Genomic DNA, 15,899 nt, shown 5'->3' with positions numbered 1-15,899 from the left:
CACTTGGTGTGTTTGATGGATTGTGACCATCTGTGACGCTAAGAGCCCCTGTATTCACACCCCACACTACTGCAATGATATTTGTCTAAATTATACCATGTGAGGTATTGTCTGAAAACTAACAACATATTGATCAATAATATCACTGTGGAATCTATGTGACAACATTGCCTGGGGAGTTATGGATGTCCTCTGATAGTATGTGTTCACTTCCCCTCTGTTATCACCCAGTTAACCTTTGGAAAGCATCTTTTCACCTAAGAAGACAAAGAAAGTGAGCACTTTTTCTTTGGGGAGAGATCCTGGCCCAAGGGGTGGTCAGCCATCTTGCTGGACAAAGGATGTGGTAAGAATCTTACCCGATACCTAGACAGTAGTTTGTTAAAGTCTGAGCACAGTGAAGTGTTTTTCACTCCTATGTCTTTGTAACTATTTCAATCTTTACCCATCTCACTTAAAACTGACCTCTTTGCAATTAAATACACTTGTTTTACTTTTACTCTAATGCCAGCCAATGCTGTGTTTGAATCAAAGTGATTGTTAACTCCAGTTAAAGTGATAAATTCTGTACGTTTCTCTTTAGAGGAGCAAATGAACCTTATTATTCCTCTGCATGGTCCAGGGCAGGGCTGGACTTTGCAGAGTACATGGTTCAGGGAAAATTCAGGGCTGGGGAGTGTTGGGGTCATCTTGCCAGGTGTAACCAGGCAGGTGGAAACCAGGGAGTGACTGTGTTTTGCAAGAGGCAAACTGCTTATGTCAGAGTACGGGGTCAGGGCTGCACACCATGCAGACAGAGTGCATGCTTGTTGCTGACTGTGAGCATCCTAGGCAGGGAGCTACAGCAACAGAGCAGGGTTACAAGGCAAGTGTGACACAACCATTTACTGGTCTGGATTGCATGATACCATGGTGTTCATCCAAAGACATGTAAAGAGACATCACACTCAGATGGGGCACATTGTCCAGTGCTTGGGGCTGGCAATGAGAACCTAAACTAATTGCCATGGATCATCTGTCTTTCGCCCTGGACAGGAGAAGTGTGCCTGTAATACTCAAAATCCAAGTGCACTAATTATCTGGCACAGTTTAAAACACTCATATAGATGCATTTACATGCAAGCCCTCAGAGCCTGCAGATGCATTATGGGTAGGTAATGCATATTGGAACAGCTTGCTCAGATGCATAATGGGCTTCTGGAATACAAAGTCAGTGATATCTCTGTCTCCACAAGGAAATTAAAAATAAATTGGTTAAAGTTATACACAAAGGCTCCAAATCACCTGTAGCATCAGGGTCTAGTTATTCTTAGATCCTTTTTTATTTTGTGCCTTGCTTCCTTGGCCTCTTTACCCCACTAGCAGATACAACAGCTCCAATAACCGTTAAAGGAAAGTGAAAAATTTGGCTCTATTTTGAAACCATATGAGTTTCTTCAGCAGGAAGCAATAGGCTCATTTTCCACATGCTGTTTATGGAGGATTCGCTCACTCCAGCTACAGTCTTTAGTTCTCACTAGGGAGCCATATAAGTGCATCAGATTCTTTGCAATGGCATGAATGGTGAATGAAGGCTGTTAGACAGTGAAGTGCGACAATGGTGTAGCAGGTTCCATGGCAAGGGGTAACCAAAGCCCTTGTGAAGATCAAATGATGACTCTGTGTGAGTTTAAAAAGAGCAGAGAGTTTCCCCTCTCGTTCCCCAATTAACACAATGAGTTATTTAAAATCAATCTCATTCTCCCTACCTGCTGCTTTTCAAGTGACTGAATTTCTGATTAGCAGCCCTTCCTTTCTTTCTTTCTTTCTTTCTTTCAATAGATTTTGATGAAACTTATCTTTTCTGAGATGTCCTTGTCTCCCTGCTTTGCTGCCCTGACTCTCACCCCTATTACTGGGTGCAGAGTTTCCATCGCACTTCCCCACTACCTTGTGAGCTGCTCAGCATGCGCCCACCATCTTTTAAGAGACAGGCGAAGCTTCACGCACATACACGGTGCTGTCTGACACAAGTAATACCACCCAGATAACACCCAACACCACCCGAGGCCAGTGTAATCAATACATGATGTCCAGGTACGAGACTAATCTCTATCTTCTGGTGTATTATTAATTCACAAACATTCTAAAGTCAGGAGTTAGATTCCCCAGAATCATGAGACTGGATTAAAAATCGTGAGATTTTAAAACACTAACAAACGTTGGGTTCTTTTTATTGGCTGCCTCATTTCTGAGCCTCTTGGGTTCATGTTTTCAAGCTCTTAGCCACAACCACAAGAGCTAGCAATTTAATTTTTCTTTTAAATGAAAGGGGAGCGTCTCCTATTATCCACAGACCTCTGGAGCTGGGGCTTCAAGAAAAACACCAGTTAGTGGGAGACTCTCAATTAAATCACCAGGTTTAGCACGACGGAGTGTGACATAGGTCAGAATGAGCAGAAGTCCCAGCACCGGCACGGGCAGAGGTGAGCGTTCGCGGACTCCTGCAGCTCCTGTCACATCCCTGGCTTCAGACATTGTGTGCTGGGGCTCTGCGGACCTGGAGGCAGCTAGTGTTTTGAAGGGGAATGCAATAAAACCAAGGGATGCCAGCAGTGGATGCTGGATTTCTTCAGGGAGTCTAAAATTTCTCCAGTGAATTAGGAGGTGGCGAAAGGGACAAAGCCACCAATTTATTCCCCAGAAAAGGTACAACGTGGGCAGTGGTAGGACAAGCTGACCACGTATGTTGGTGTGACATGGGATAACTCAAGTCCAAGCTGCAGAGACCCCCTCTAGTAGTTAAAGGGCAGGTCACTTCCCAGGGCTGAGCCCTTTCTAGCCTCTCTGCTGACGCTGCCCACAAAGGGGAGCAAGGGGCACTCCTGGGGGCTCTTGGTCATAGCTCCAAGGACTCGGTGCATGGAAAACTGTCTGACAGCATTGTGACATGACTGATTTTCTTAGCGCACCAAGGCCAGCAGCGTTAGAAGGACAGAATCTTTGGGGGTGGAGGGAATAGGACTCTTTAAATCCTCCCCACGTGCCCCACATTCTATTTACCACCTCGTTAGGAACAGACATTGTTGCATGTTTGGTGGTTTCCTGGATAATGACGAATGCAGAAGAACCATGAGCACACTAGAAATGTCCCTTTGTTTGTTATCAGCCCTTTTGGGCCAACCACAATTGTCCATCCCAAGTGGCAGCTTTCACAATAAGACATCAAAGAACTCCTTGGCAGCTTTGTGCGGGAGGGATTTAATTCTCCAAAGCAGAGAGCAAGGAGGAAGGCAAACTTAGCTTGCTGCTTTGCTTGTTTCTCTGCTTGGCTTCTCTGGCATCTCTGAGGCTGGGAAGCAGCGGCCGCACCTAGGGATGGTGAAATAAGGGATTGCAATGCTGGCATCCCGAGGGTCAGCCTGATTCCTCTTACAGGCAGAACAGCAACAGGGCTCTCCCAGTGACCTTCAGGCACCCACGGTTCTGAGTGGCACTGGACCATGGCCCCCTGTATGGTGGCATTCTCTCTGCAGCACACACGTTCATGTGAACAGACACCTCCCCCCGCCCCCCCCCCCCCCCGAACTCTTATGTCCATCAGGCAGAGATCAACAATAGAGTAGTCAAGCTACTTGGGGATCAGCTTACCAATCCCCGGTCTTAGATTTCTTCTTCCAAAGCAACTTTGCCAGCCCTGGCATGACCTTCCCTTTAGAAAACCCTAGCGAGCTTTCTTCCCTTGCCTTTCTTTCAGTCAGAACCACTGCCATGAAAAGAGAGACACGTGCAGTCCCTGGGATTATACCAGGCTGAATGTACTGGGAGAAGAGGGAATACAATCTTCTGCCCATAACAAACTGCAGAAGGAGGGAACTCTTAAAAAACAGCGACAGCTGGGCTTGATTCACTCCCTGCGCGAGTGGGGCAGCAGTGCCAGACAAGCCCAGACGCACCCTGGTTTGTGCAAACAGAACTGAGCCGCTTTGAATGATAAACACGGGCCAGGGACTGTGCATCTCCTGCATGTTAGTGTGTCCTGAACTCAAACCAGGGTCCATGTGGTCAAAGATAGCAACTCTACAGGGCGAGAGAGAGGGAGCCTCTCTCTGACCATCTAAGTAGAGCCAGACTAAAGCTCGTTGCACCTGGAAGTTGCTCCTACTTCACACGTAGTGATGTGCAGAGGGATGACCTCCGTAACATGTTCCTGGGAGCCTGTTTCCCTCCATTTCTCCCAACCTACAGGGCACATCACTTTGCAACAGGCTCCCTGATCACTCCCGAAGGACCGGGAGGCCCTCTCTTGCAGCAGTAGCATGGATTGAAACAAAGCAGGAGTTAAGTGGTGGAGCGTGAATATTTCACATATTGCCCCTGAATGTCCATCTGTATTGCTGTCATTGCTGGGTAATATGCCACACGGGCCAGATCCTCAGCTGGTGTCAGTTGGCGCAGCTCCATTGAAACCATCATACCTATGCTGGTTTACACCACCAGAGAACCTGGCCTGATATTTTTCTATTCACTGGCACACAAACGTTCCTGCGTGGACTACCCCGTTACCCTAGCTATGCACTCGAGCTTGGCTTGGAAAATCCAGTGAGGAACCACATTTTAGGGGTTTTGGTGAAAAAGCCACGAAGTTCTTTGTCCCTCCTCTGGCGTTCTCACAGGCCATGCCTGCACGGCTGGGCTGAGGTTTAAGGTCATGTTTAGTGGCAGAAATAGCCCAGTGTGGTCCTGTGAGAAGTTCCCGGGGAGGACTCGCAAAGCCAAGCTGGTCGCTTTGCACAGGTGTTATTAATGCCTTTTAATTGCTGTGGAATCCCCTTGGATTCGCACATTGTGACCAGGAGAACAGACTGTGCCACGCACACTATGGAAGCATAACACTAGTGCACACGGGGCAGTGTTTTGTACGCAGTGTGCCTGTGATGTCTCTGCCTCGCTTACCATCCCGAGCCTCCAGAAGAACAGCCCATCAATGCCTCACTTCTCCATTTGTTCCATTCATTATATTTGCCCTGTAATTCCAAAGCAATCTCCCCGCTGGGCCTCGTTATTCTAGAGCGGAGACAGGCAGGCTCTCAGAACCTGGACAAGCTGCTCTAGACTATTACCCACAGAATGGATGCATTGGCTGCAGCTAGCAACCAAAGGCAGAGAGAAGGGCCTCCCCCCCCCGAGCATTGCAGGGGGTACCATGCACTGGACTAAAGCAATTGGTTTGGTGACTAATCTGTTTCCTTCTGCCCAGCTAGGGTGACCATGTGTCCCCTTTCCTGCAGGACAGACTCTTTTTTAAGCCCTGTCCTGGCTGTCCCGACTTTTTTGACAAAAATGGGCGTTTGTTAAAGAAGTGTGGGGCGGAGGAATGTGCAGGGGGCGAGCGGCGATGCCAGCCTCACCAGCTGGGGCTGGGGGGGGGCAGAGGGGGCCTCAGGTGAACGGCTCAGACCAGCCCCACATGGGGACGGGGGTGGGGAGGGCTCAGGCTAACCCCATAGTCACCCTGTGCCCATGCAACCCCTGAGGTACCACCATAGAGCAAGTACTAAGGTCACATGACCCACTGTGCTGCATTGAGCTCAGTGGAACCAGTGGATGTTGGCTGCACACCTGGGGCCCTAAGACTGAGCCCTCTGACAGCCGCACGTAATGATTGTCTATTAAATACTCCGAAGCAGACAGTCCCAGAGCCAAGCGACAAGAACTGAAGACGGCATTCACGCCTGCCATCCGAGTTAGGCTTGTTTGTTGTCAATTTCAGATACATCAGCATGTACCCTCTAAGCAACCACATAAAAGGCTGGTTACTCTCAGTGACTGGCAAACCTCAAAATGTTGCGGTTCGGATGAGCATCCAGTAGATCAGACGCTTCTGCTGACCTCCCCTGAACCGCTTGTGGTTTCCAAACTGTGCTGGGGCTGGAAAATGAAGAGTGGGGTGATTGTACAGATGGGAAACTGAGGCACCATTCCCACTCAATCTCCTTTACTGGTTCCATCAACAGCCCAGCCTGGCCAAATCCCCTCCTGGGAGACACTTGGCAGATAGTATGAGAGGGTGTTTGTTTTGAGCCAGAGTGGCATCTTCCCACCCTTAGCCCTTTGCCCTTCATCGCTGGAGAAGTGATTCTAATGAACAGTGAACCATAGCCTGTGAATTATATCTCAAGGTCATCAGGCGAGAGACGTGTGTTAAAAATGCCACTCAGCATCAGTCCAAAGGAGCAAGCAGAGATCATAGTGCATCTGACTCAAAGCTGGGTAGGAAAGAGCAGCCAGCATGTCCTGAGGAGACTTCTCCTGGCCCTCTTCTGGAGGTTATTAGTATGTAAGTTCCACGTAAATATGCTATTTGCATTCCTAAATGGCCAACAGGCAAAACACCCCCTCACATACAAAGTTATACCTGTAATTCCCCAGCCCATCAGTCACCGGCTTGGCCACAATGACCCATCCATTCATGAGCTCCAGGGTGGATTATTGCAACTCATTATAGCCACAAAAAACTGCAAATGGTATGAAATGCACCAGCCCATCTGCTTAGTAACACTGGTCAGGACGAACAACTTCCCAGGGCTTCTCTCTGCATGAGCTCCCCAGAGAAAAGAAAGTCCAACTCACAATCACTGTCCTGATATGCAAAGACTTTCATGCACTGACCCTGGCTAGCTGAGCGTCTCCATTTGTGACTGTTAAAACCCACTACAGCTACAGTCCATCAAAATGTAACCTTTGCCAGTAGGGGAAGTGTCATGCAGAAGACAGAACTTTCACAAGAGCTGGACTGTGGAACTCACTGCCACAAGACAGCCACCATGCTCAGAACTAAATACAAACCTCATTGCTTTGAGTTAGCATTCCTGCGCTGACTCGCCTCTTTTACCCACACATACAAAATACTCACAAAAGGACATTTATCAACTATTAAAAAGCCATTTCTCATACAGGCTGGTAAGGAAGAAAGAGAGGCAGATTACTTAGTATAAAATGTGACCAGAATAATAATAGCAAACTTTAATTTATGATAGTTATAAATAGCATATAGCAGATTAATAAATGACGATTAGCTCTTATAAACCTTGCAGACAGGAATAGTATGTGTTTTCAATATCTAAAAGCACAGCGGAAGAAGGTGTTATTGATGGTTGTATGCAGCCTATGCTGGAATCTATAACAATAAATAGCTGCTTTTATAAACAGTTTATAAAGGGTCAACAAATAACTGGGTTAGTTATTAATGGAGCATTACTATAAAGCATGATCATTATTTCTGTTGTCAGTACTTGGCGGTGCTCAGATAGTAAATGACAGGGCCATAGAGGCATCTCTACAGACAGTTACAGGTGTGAGCAGAGAATCAGAGGGAATTCAGTTCTTTTGGAGAAATGAGGCACAAATTCCCGCTAGCTATTCTTCTGTGGCTTTCCTCTCTATGGCTCTGACAATAACAATTTTGCTTTAATGGACTAGAGACTTGCTAGCGACAGCAATGGGGAAATACCCAATGCCTTGGGTGTGGATTCTGGATAATAATAGTTGCCAAGAGTCTAGCACAGCAAATGGCTTCTTGACGCTATTTCCCTAAACCAAAAAAGTTGACAAAGATTGTCGGAATCATTTTTCTAGGAAACCATATAGAAAGAACATGCCAGGAAATTACAAAGAAGCACATGTGTGAGCATGTACAGTTACATGTACGCTATATGCAGGTATAGAAAGGGAGGAGGAGATGTGATAGAACCACATAAATGAAATCAGAAGGCCCTGATTCTGTTCTTACCTCTACATCAGCTTTACAGCTCTGTAGCTGCAGTCCCTTGAGTGGAGCGTCTCCTTCCTGGTCTGCCCTCATGTGAGTCAGATGAGAATCAGGCCAGCTTTGGATATTAAACTGAGCAAGTGAAGCAAAACTGAGAAAATTGAAATGTTCTGTCTGTTATGAAAGCCATGTAAACATGGCTATGTAATGGAGAAAGCATCTGAGCAAATACATTTTTGCTTTATGCTGTGAGATTAAAAGTGTGTTAGAAAAGCAATGACACAATTTTATAATGGGAAGTCAAAAAAGGGGTTCAATTAATCATAGAATATCAGGGTTGGAAGGGACCTCAGGAGGTCATCTAGTCCAAACCCCTACTGAAAGCAGGACCAATCCCCAATTTTTGCCCCAGATCCCTAAATGGCCACCTCAAGGAACTCACAACCTTGGGTTTAGCAGGCTAATGCTCAAACCACTGAGCTATCCCTCCCTCCAATTATCATGCCTGTCGCTAGCATGGTATCTGAGAAGCTTGTACACTGCATTAAATGAGTTGTTTAATTTGGAATAGCAGGATGCAGGCTCAAAGAGGAAAGTATATGAATGCACCAGCCATCTAATTACAGCTTGTCCATCCCTAAAACGGGGTGGAAGGTGTGACGGCTTGAGTGATCTATGTCCAATGTATGAACTCAGATGGATATTATGTACTCTCTCTCTCTCTGTATGTATCTACATCAAACTACCAGCTTCATTTTGGTGTCTTAGCCCCGTTTTGATTAGAATACGCTTCTATGTCTTCACATTGGCTCTGTAGCCTCTAAAATGAGCTGAAACACACTGGAGGTATCAGGAGAAATGTTCTCACCTACCGGAGGGCTAACAACTGACGGTCATTAAACCTTGATGATCATCCATTCACATGGAGGCACCCTTGGACAAAGAGCTCGCCAAGGGCAAACCAGTTATTCAAGTTTGTACTCTAGGTGGGCAGTGACCTAACAGTAGATCATCTGATAAGGGACTTTTGGGATGGTTTGTCTGCGGCCTCCCACTCCTGAAAAGGGCTGCCAGACAGAGCGTCTGTGCCCAGGGAGTGAGCCTTGCGGCCAAAAAGGAGATAATGCTTTGAGCCTACCGAGACTAGAGGGGAACTTCCAAGCACAGAGGCCCAGTGCACGGGTCCAAACACAGACTTCAGTGGTGCACGACGGTGTGGCCCTAGCACAGGGGTGAACCTCACCCTTAAATGAACAACAATGGGATAAAAGGCCCTGGAGCTTGTCCAGCTCTGGGTTTGGAGCAAGCATTGCCCCGTTCCTCCTTGCTTCTCAGCTTCAATCCCATGACCCTTGCTGTACGATCCCTGAGCTACGTTCCCAGCTGTATCTGAGCACACTGGCACTGGTTAGGTCTCGTTCATGCTAAACCGGCTCACCCACCCCCACCTCGTTTTTTTGCAGCGAACCCCCAGCAAAGGAGGAGTTGTGCTGGCTGAGAGCTGCAGCATTGCTTTGAGAGCAGCCCCCACTGCGCTAGAATGCTGCTGGGCCCACTGAGAGAGCTCTGTTTGCAGGTGTAATTACACCAGCCGTATGAGTTGATCTGCAACCTGTTAATGGTGCTGTCAAGGTTCCTCCCCCACTCTGAACTCTAGGGTACAGATGTGGGGACCTGCATGAAAAACCTCCTAAGCTTATCTTTACCAGCTTAGGTCAAAACTTCCCCAAGGTACAAAATATTACACCCGTTATCCTTGGAATGGCCGCTACCACCACCAAACAATTACTGGTTACTGGGGAAGAGCTGTTTGGACGCGTCTGTCCCCCCAAAATACTTCCCAAAACCTTGCACCCCACTTCCTGGACAAGGTTTGGTAAAAAGCCTCACCAATTTGCCTAGGTGACTACAGACCCAGACCCTTGGATCTTAAGAACAATGAACAATCCTCCCAACACTTGCACCCCCCCTTTCCTGGGAAATGTTGGATAAAAAGCCTCACCAATTTGCATAGGTGACCACAGACCCAAACCCTTGGATCTGAGAACAATGAAAAAGCATTCAGTGTTTTACAAGAAGACTTTTAATAAAAATAGCAGTAAATAGAAATAAAGAAATCCCCCCTGTAAAATCAGGATGGTAGATATCTTACAGGGTAATTAGATTCAAAAAACATAGAGAACCCCTCTAGGCAAAACCTTAAGTTACAAAAAAGATGCACAGACAGAAATAGTTATTCTATTCAGCACAATTCTTTTCTCAGCCATTTAAAGAAATCATAATCTAACACATACCTAGCTAGATTACTTACTAAAAGTTCTAAGACTCCATTCCTGTTCTGTCTCTGGCAAGAGCAGCACACAGACAGACACAAACCCTTTGTTTGTCTCCCTCCTCCCAGCTTTTGAAAGTATCTTGTCTCCTCATTGGTCATTTTGGTCAGGTGCCAGCGAGGTTACCTTTAGCTTCTTAACCCTTTACAGGTGAGAGGAGCTTTCCCCTGGCCAGGAGGGATTTCAAAGGGGTTTACCCTTCCCTTTATATTTATGACACGCCCCCCAAATCTCAGCTAGGGTGAAACACTGGCTGGGATTTCTTCCTGGAGCTCTAGGAAAACAGAGTTAATAAGACACATGCATCTCTAAATATACTACCAAGTACATAAAGACTAACAATATTTTCCACATCTCAAGGATGATTTTAACCAGTTGATTCTGGGAAACTTTCACGGGAGAGTGCATCAGCCACTTTGTTAGAAGCTCCTGAGATGTGTTGGATGTCGAAATCAAAATCTTGGAGAGCTAAACTCCACCGAAGAAGTTTTTTGTTAGTTTCTTTGACGGTGTGAAGCCACTTTAGTGCAGCATGGTCGGTTTGCAGGTGGAAACGCCGTCCCCAAACATATGGGCGTAGCTTTTCCAGAGCGTAGACAATGGCATAACATTCTTTTTCAGTGACTGACCAGTTGCTTTCCCTCTCAGACAGTTTTTTGCTGAGAAACACTACAGGGTGGAATTCTTGATCAGGTCCTTTCTGCATTAAAACTGCTCCCACACCACGCTCGGACGCATCTGTGGTTACTAGGAACGGTTTGTCAAAGTCTGGGGCCCTTAGTACAGGGTCAGACATGAGTGTCGCTTTAAGCTTGTTAAAGGCCTTCTGACACCTTCCGGTCCACTGAACAGCATTTGGCTGTTTCTTTTTGGTTAGGTCTGTCAGTGGGGCAGCGATTTGGCTGTAGTGCGGTACAAATCGTCTGTAATAACCGGCCAAGCCTAAGAAGGATTGAACCTGTTTCTTTGACTTTGGGACAGGCCACTTTTGGATAGCATCCACTTTGGCCTGTAGGGGGCTGATAGTTCCTTGACCCACCTGGTGTCCAAGGTAAGTCACTCTGTTTAGGCCTATTTGACACTTCTTAGCCTTAACAGTTAGTCCTGCCTCCCTTATGCGCTCAAGGACTTTTTGTAGATGTTCCAGGTGGTCTGCCCAGGAATCCGAAAATATGGCCACGTCGTCAAGGTAGGCGACTGCATATTCTCCTAATCCCGCTAGGAGACCATCTACAAGTCTTTGGAAAGTGGCGGGTGCATTTCGCAGCCCGAAAGGGAGTACATTAAATTCATACAGCCCGAGATGTGTGATGAAGGCTGACCTTTCCTTGGCAGATTCATCTAGCGGTACCTGCCAGTACCCCTTGGTTAAGTCCAAGGTAGAGATGAACTGGGCCCGTCCCAGTTTCTCTAATAGTTCATCTGTGCGTGGCATTGGATAGTTGTCTGGGCGAGTTACAGCATTTAGCTTACGGTAGTCCACGCAAAAACGTATTTCCCCATCTGGTTTGGGAACTAGAACCACTGGAGATGCCCATGCACTTTCAGAGGGGCGGATTACCCCCATCTGTAACATATCCTGGATCTCCCGTTCTATAGCAGTTTTAGCTTGAGGAGACACCCGGTAAGGTTGGACCCTAATTGGGTGAGCATTACCTGTGTCAATGGAGTGGTATGCCCGCTCAGTCAGTCCTGGGGTGGCTGAGAACGTTGGCGCGTAGCTAGTGCACAGCTCCTGGATCTGCTGTCGCTGCATACGCCCAAGGGTCATGGAGAGGTTCACCTCTTCCACACCACCAGCACATTTCCCTTCGTAGTAAACACCTTCAGGCCACTCAGCGTCGTCTCCTCCCTGGGCTGTAAACTGACAAACCTTTAATTCTCTGGAATAAAAGGGCTTTAGAGAATTAATATGGTACACCTTAGGCTTTCGGTTGGAGGTGGGGAATGCTATGAGATAATTAACAGCTCCCAGGCGCTCCTGGACCGTGAATGGCCCTTCCCACGATGCTTCCATTTTATGGGCCTGGAGCGCCTTTAAGACCATGACCTGGTCTCCTACTTTGAAGGAACGCTCTCTGGCATGTTTATCATACCAGGCTTTTTGCTCTTTTTGAGCATCCTGTAAGTTTTCTCTAGCAAGGGCTAAAGAGGTTCGGAGGGTGTTTTGTAGGTTGGTTACAAAGTCCAGAATGTTAGTTCCTGGAGAAGGTGTAAATCCCTCCCATTGCTGCTTCACCAACTGCAATGGCCCCTTAACCTCACGGCCATATACAAGTTCAAATGGGGAAAACCCTAAACTGGGATGTGGTACAGCTCTGTAGGCAAAGAGCAACTGCTGCAACACTAGGTCCCAATCATTGGAGTGCTCATTTACAAATTTACGTATCATGGCCCCCAAAGTTCCATTAAACTTCTCCACCATGCCATTTGTTTGATGGTGGTAAGGAGTGGCAACCAAGTGATTTACCCCATGAGCTTCCCAAAGGTTTTTCATAGTTCCTGCCAGGAAATTAGTCCCTGCATCTGTGAGGATGTCGGAGGGCCAACCTACCCTGGCAAAAATGTCTGCTAGTGCCTGGCACACACTTATAGCCCTGGTGTTGCTCAGAGCTACTGCTTCCGGCCATCGGGTGGCAAAATCCATGAAAGTCAGTATGTACTGCTTTCCTCTGGGTGTCTTTTTCGGAAAAGGACCCAGAATATCCACAGCTACTCGCTGAAATGGAACTTCAATGATGGGGAGTGGCTGGAGAGGGGCTTTGATCTGGTCTTGGGGTTTTCCCACTCTTTGGCACACCTCACAAGACTGGACATAGGTAGAAACATCCTTGCCCATTCCCTCCCAGTGGAATGACCCCCCCAAACGGTCTTTGGTCCTGTTCACCCCAGCATGGCCACTAGGGTGAACATGGGCTAAGCTCAAGAGCTTGGCCCGGTATTTAGTTGGAACTACCAACCGTCTCTGAGGATGCCAGTCTTCCTGGTGTCCACCAGAAAGAGTTTCCTTGTATAAAAGTCCTCTTTCTACAACAAACCTGGATCGATTAGAAGAGCTGAGAGGCGGTGGGTTGCTCCGTGCCGCCGTCCAAGCTCTCTGGAGGCTTTCATCTGCTTCCTGTTCGGTCTGGAACTGTTCCCTTGATGCTGGGGACATCAGTTCCTCATGGGATTGTGGACCTAGGCTTGGTCCCTCTGGAAGCGATATAGGGGATGGAGCTGTTTCTGTTGACTGTGAACCGCTCTCCGCTGGTGCACTATGTTGGGATTCAGGCTCCGGCTGAGCCTCTTGGGTCGGGTTATCGGCTGCTGCCAGTTCAGGTTCGGTGGGGCCCTCTGTTGTTGAGGTTGCAAGTACTGGATTCAGTGCTGACACGGGGTCTGGTGTTGGTTGTTCGGCTGGTTCCGGTTCTGGGACTGGTTCCGTCTGGGTCTCTGGGACTGGATCCACTACTGCTGTTGCAGACATTGGCCTGGGGTCCAGGTCCATCACCTCTGACTGGGTCCTGACAGAAGTTTCCGGAACAGAGCTAGGCCTCATGGCTTGTTTAGCCTGGCTGCGGGTGACCATTCCCACCCTCTTGGCCTGCTTCACATGATTGGCCAAGTCTTCCCCCAACAGCATGGGGATGGGATAATCATCATAGACTGCAAAAGTCCACATTCCTGACCAGCCCTTGTACTGGACAGGCAACTTGGCTGTAGGCAAATTGAAAGAGTTGGACTTGAAGGGTTGAATCGTCACTTGGATCTCTGGGTTGATTAAATTGGGGTCCACTAAGGAAGCATGGATAGCTGACACTTGTGCTCCGGTGTCCCTCCACGCGGTGACCTTCTTCCCGCCCACACTCACAGTTTCCCTCCGCTCCAAGGGTATCTGGGAGGTATCTGGGCCTGTGGACCTCTGGTGTGATTCCGGTGCAATGAACTGTAATCTGTTGGGGTTCTTGGGGCAGTTGGCCTTTACATGCCCCAGCTCGTTACACTTAAAACATCGTCCAGCTGACGGGTCACTGGGGCGAGGAGGGTTGCTGGAGAACGGGGTGGTGGGACGATAAGGGGTCTGGAGGGTTCTTTGGGAGGTAGGTGGGGCTTTGGGCGGCCCCCGGTAATAGGGTGTGGTCTGGGGTGGTCCCTTCTGGTCTCCGCTCCAACTGCGACCAGTTTTCTTCTTCTCTGCCACCTCCACCCATCTGGCTCCAATCTCTCCTGCCTCAATTACAGTTTTGGGTTTCCCATCTAGGATGTATCTTTCTATTTCCTCAGGAACCCCCTCTAAGAATTGTTCCATTTGCATTAGGAAGGGCAAATTTACTGGAGATTCAACACTTGCTCCTGATATCCAGGCATCCCAATGTTTCACAATGTGGTAGGCATGTCGGGTAAATGACATGTCTGGTTTCCACCTTAGGGCTCTGAACCTCCGACGAGACTGCTCGGGTGTTATCCCCATTCTGACTCTTGCCTTGGATTTAAACAGTTCATACTTGTTCATGTGTTCTTTAGGCATTTCAGCTGCCACCTCAGCTAAGGGTCCACTGAGCTGCGGCCTCAGCTCTACTATGTATTGGTCAGCAGAGATGTTGTACCCAAGGCAGGCCCTTTCGAAGTTCTCTAAGAAGGCCTCAGTATCATCACCTGCCTTGTAGGTGGGGAACTTTCTGGGATGGGAAGTGGTACCTGGAGAAGGATTGCTAGGGTTTGTTGGTATATTCTGCTGGGCCTTTATCTTCTCCATCTCCTCCACATACTTCCTCTCTTTTTCCTTCTCCTCCAGTTCTTTGTCCCTCGCTTCCATAGCTCTCCTGTGAGCAGCTGCTTGGTGTTGTTCTGCTTCTCTCGCTGCCTCCCTTTCTTGTTCCTTCTTCAGCTGCATGAGTTCTATCTGTCTTTCATGTTCCCTTTGTCTTTCCTCAGCCTGAAATTTGGCTAATTCCAGCTGTAGTCGAGCTGAGGATTTGGTCATTCTAACCTCTCTGTTTTTAACTAACTTTACACCCGAGGTTTAGAAATAAACAAACAAAACTTGGCTGTAAAATTTTGCTGTGCTGCAATAGAATACCTATTCTCTGATAGTGATTGTCAGCCTACAGAAAAAGACAATTCCCTTGTCTCTGCTCTGGGCCCAAATTAAAGCAAAAAACCTCCAACTGCTTGGAAACCTGCTTACCCAGCCCAAAGAAAAAGCAAATGGGTAGAACACACACCCCCTATTTACTTTTAGGAAGAAAAGAAAAAAAAAAAACAATGGGTTGGAGGACTGTGAATTTCCCTGCAGGAGTTAAGTACCCTGCCTCCAGGCAAAAAAACCTGCAATTCACAAGATAATCCCCTTTTGTCTCTGCTTGGCCAAAGTTTCAAAGCTGCTTTCTGGACTTTCTTTCCAAAGAAAAAAAATTTCCTTTTTAAACTCTGTATTTCTAGTTCAAAAAATCTCAACTGGATCTCAAATGATTTCAGGTTAATCCCACCACTGTGCCACCATGTCAAGGTTCCTCCCCCACTCTGAACTCTAGGGTACAGATGTGGGGACCTGCATGAAAAACCTCCTAAGCTTATCTTTACCAGCTTAGGTCAAAACTTCCCCAAGGTACAAAATATTACACCCGTTATCCTTGGAATGGCCGCTACCACCACCAAACAATTACTGGTTACTGGGGAAGAGCTGTTTGGACGCGTCTGTCCCCCCAAAATACTTCCCAAAACCTTGCACCCCACTTCCTGGACAAGGTTTGGTAAAAAGCCTCACCAATTTGCCTAGGTGACTACAGACCCAGACCCTTGGATCTTAAGAACAATGAACAATCCTCCCAACA

This window comes from Caretta caretta, chromosome 15 (assembly GCF_965140235.1).
Source record: "Caretta caretta isolate rCarCar2 chromosome 15, rCarCar1.hap1, whole genome shotgun sequence".
NCBI lineage: Eukaryota > Metazoa > Chordata > Testudines > Cheloniidae > Caretta > Caretta caretta.
This window is presented reverse-complemented; position numbering follows the sequence as displayed.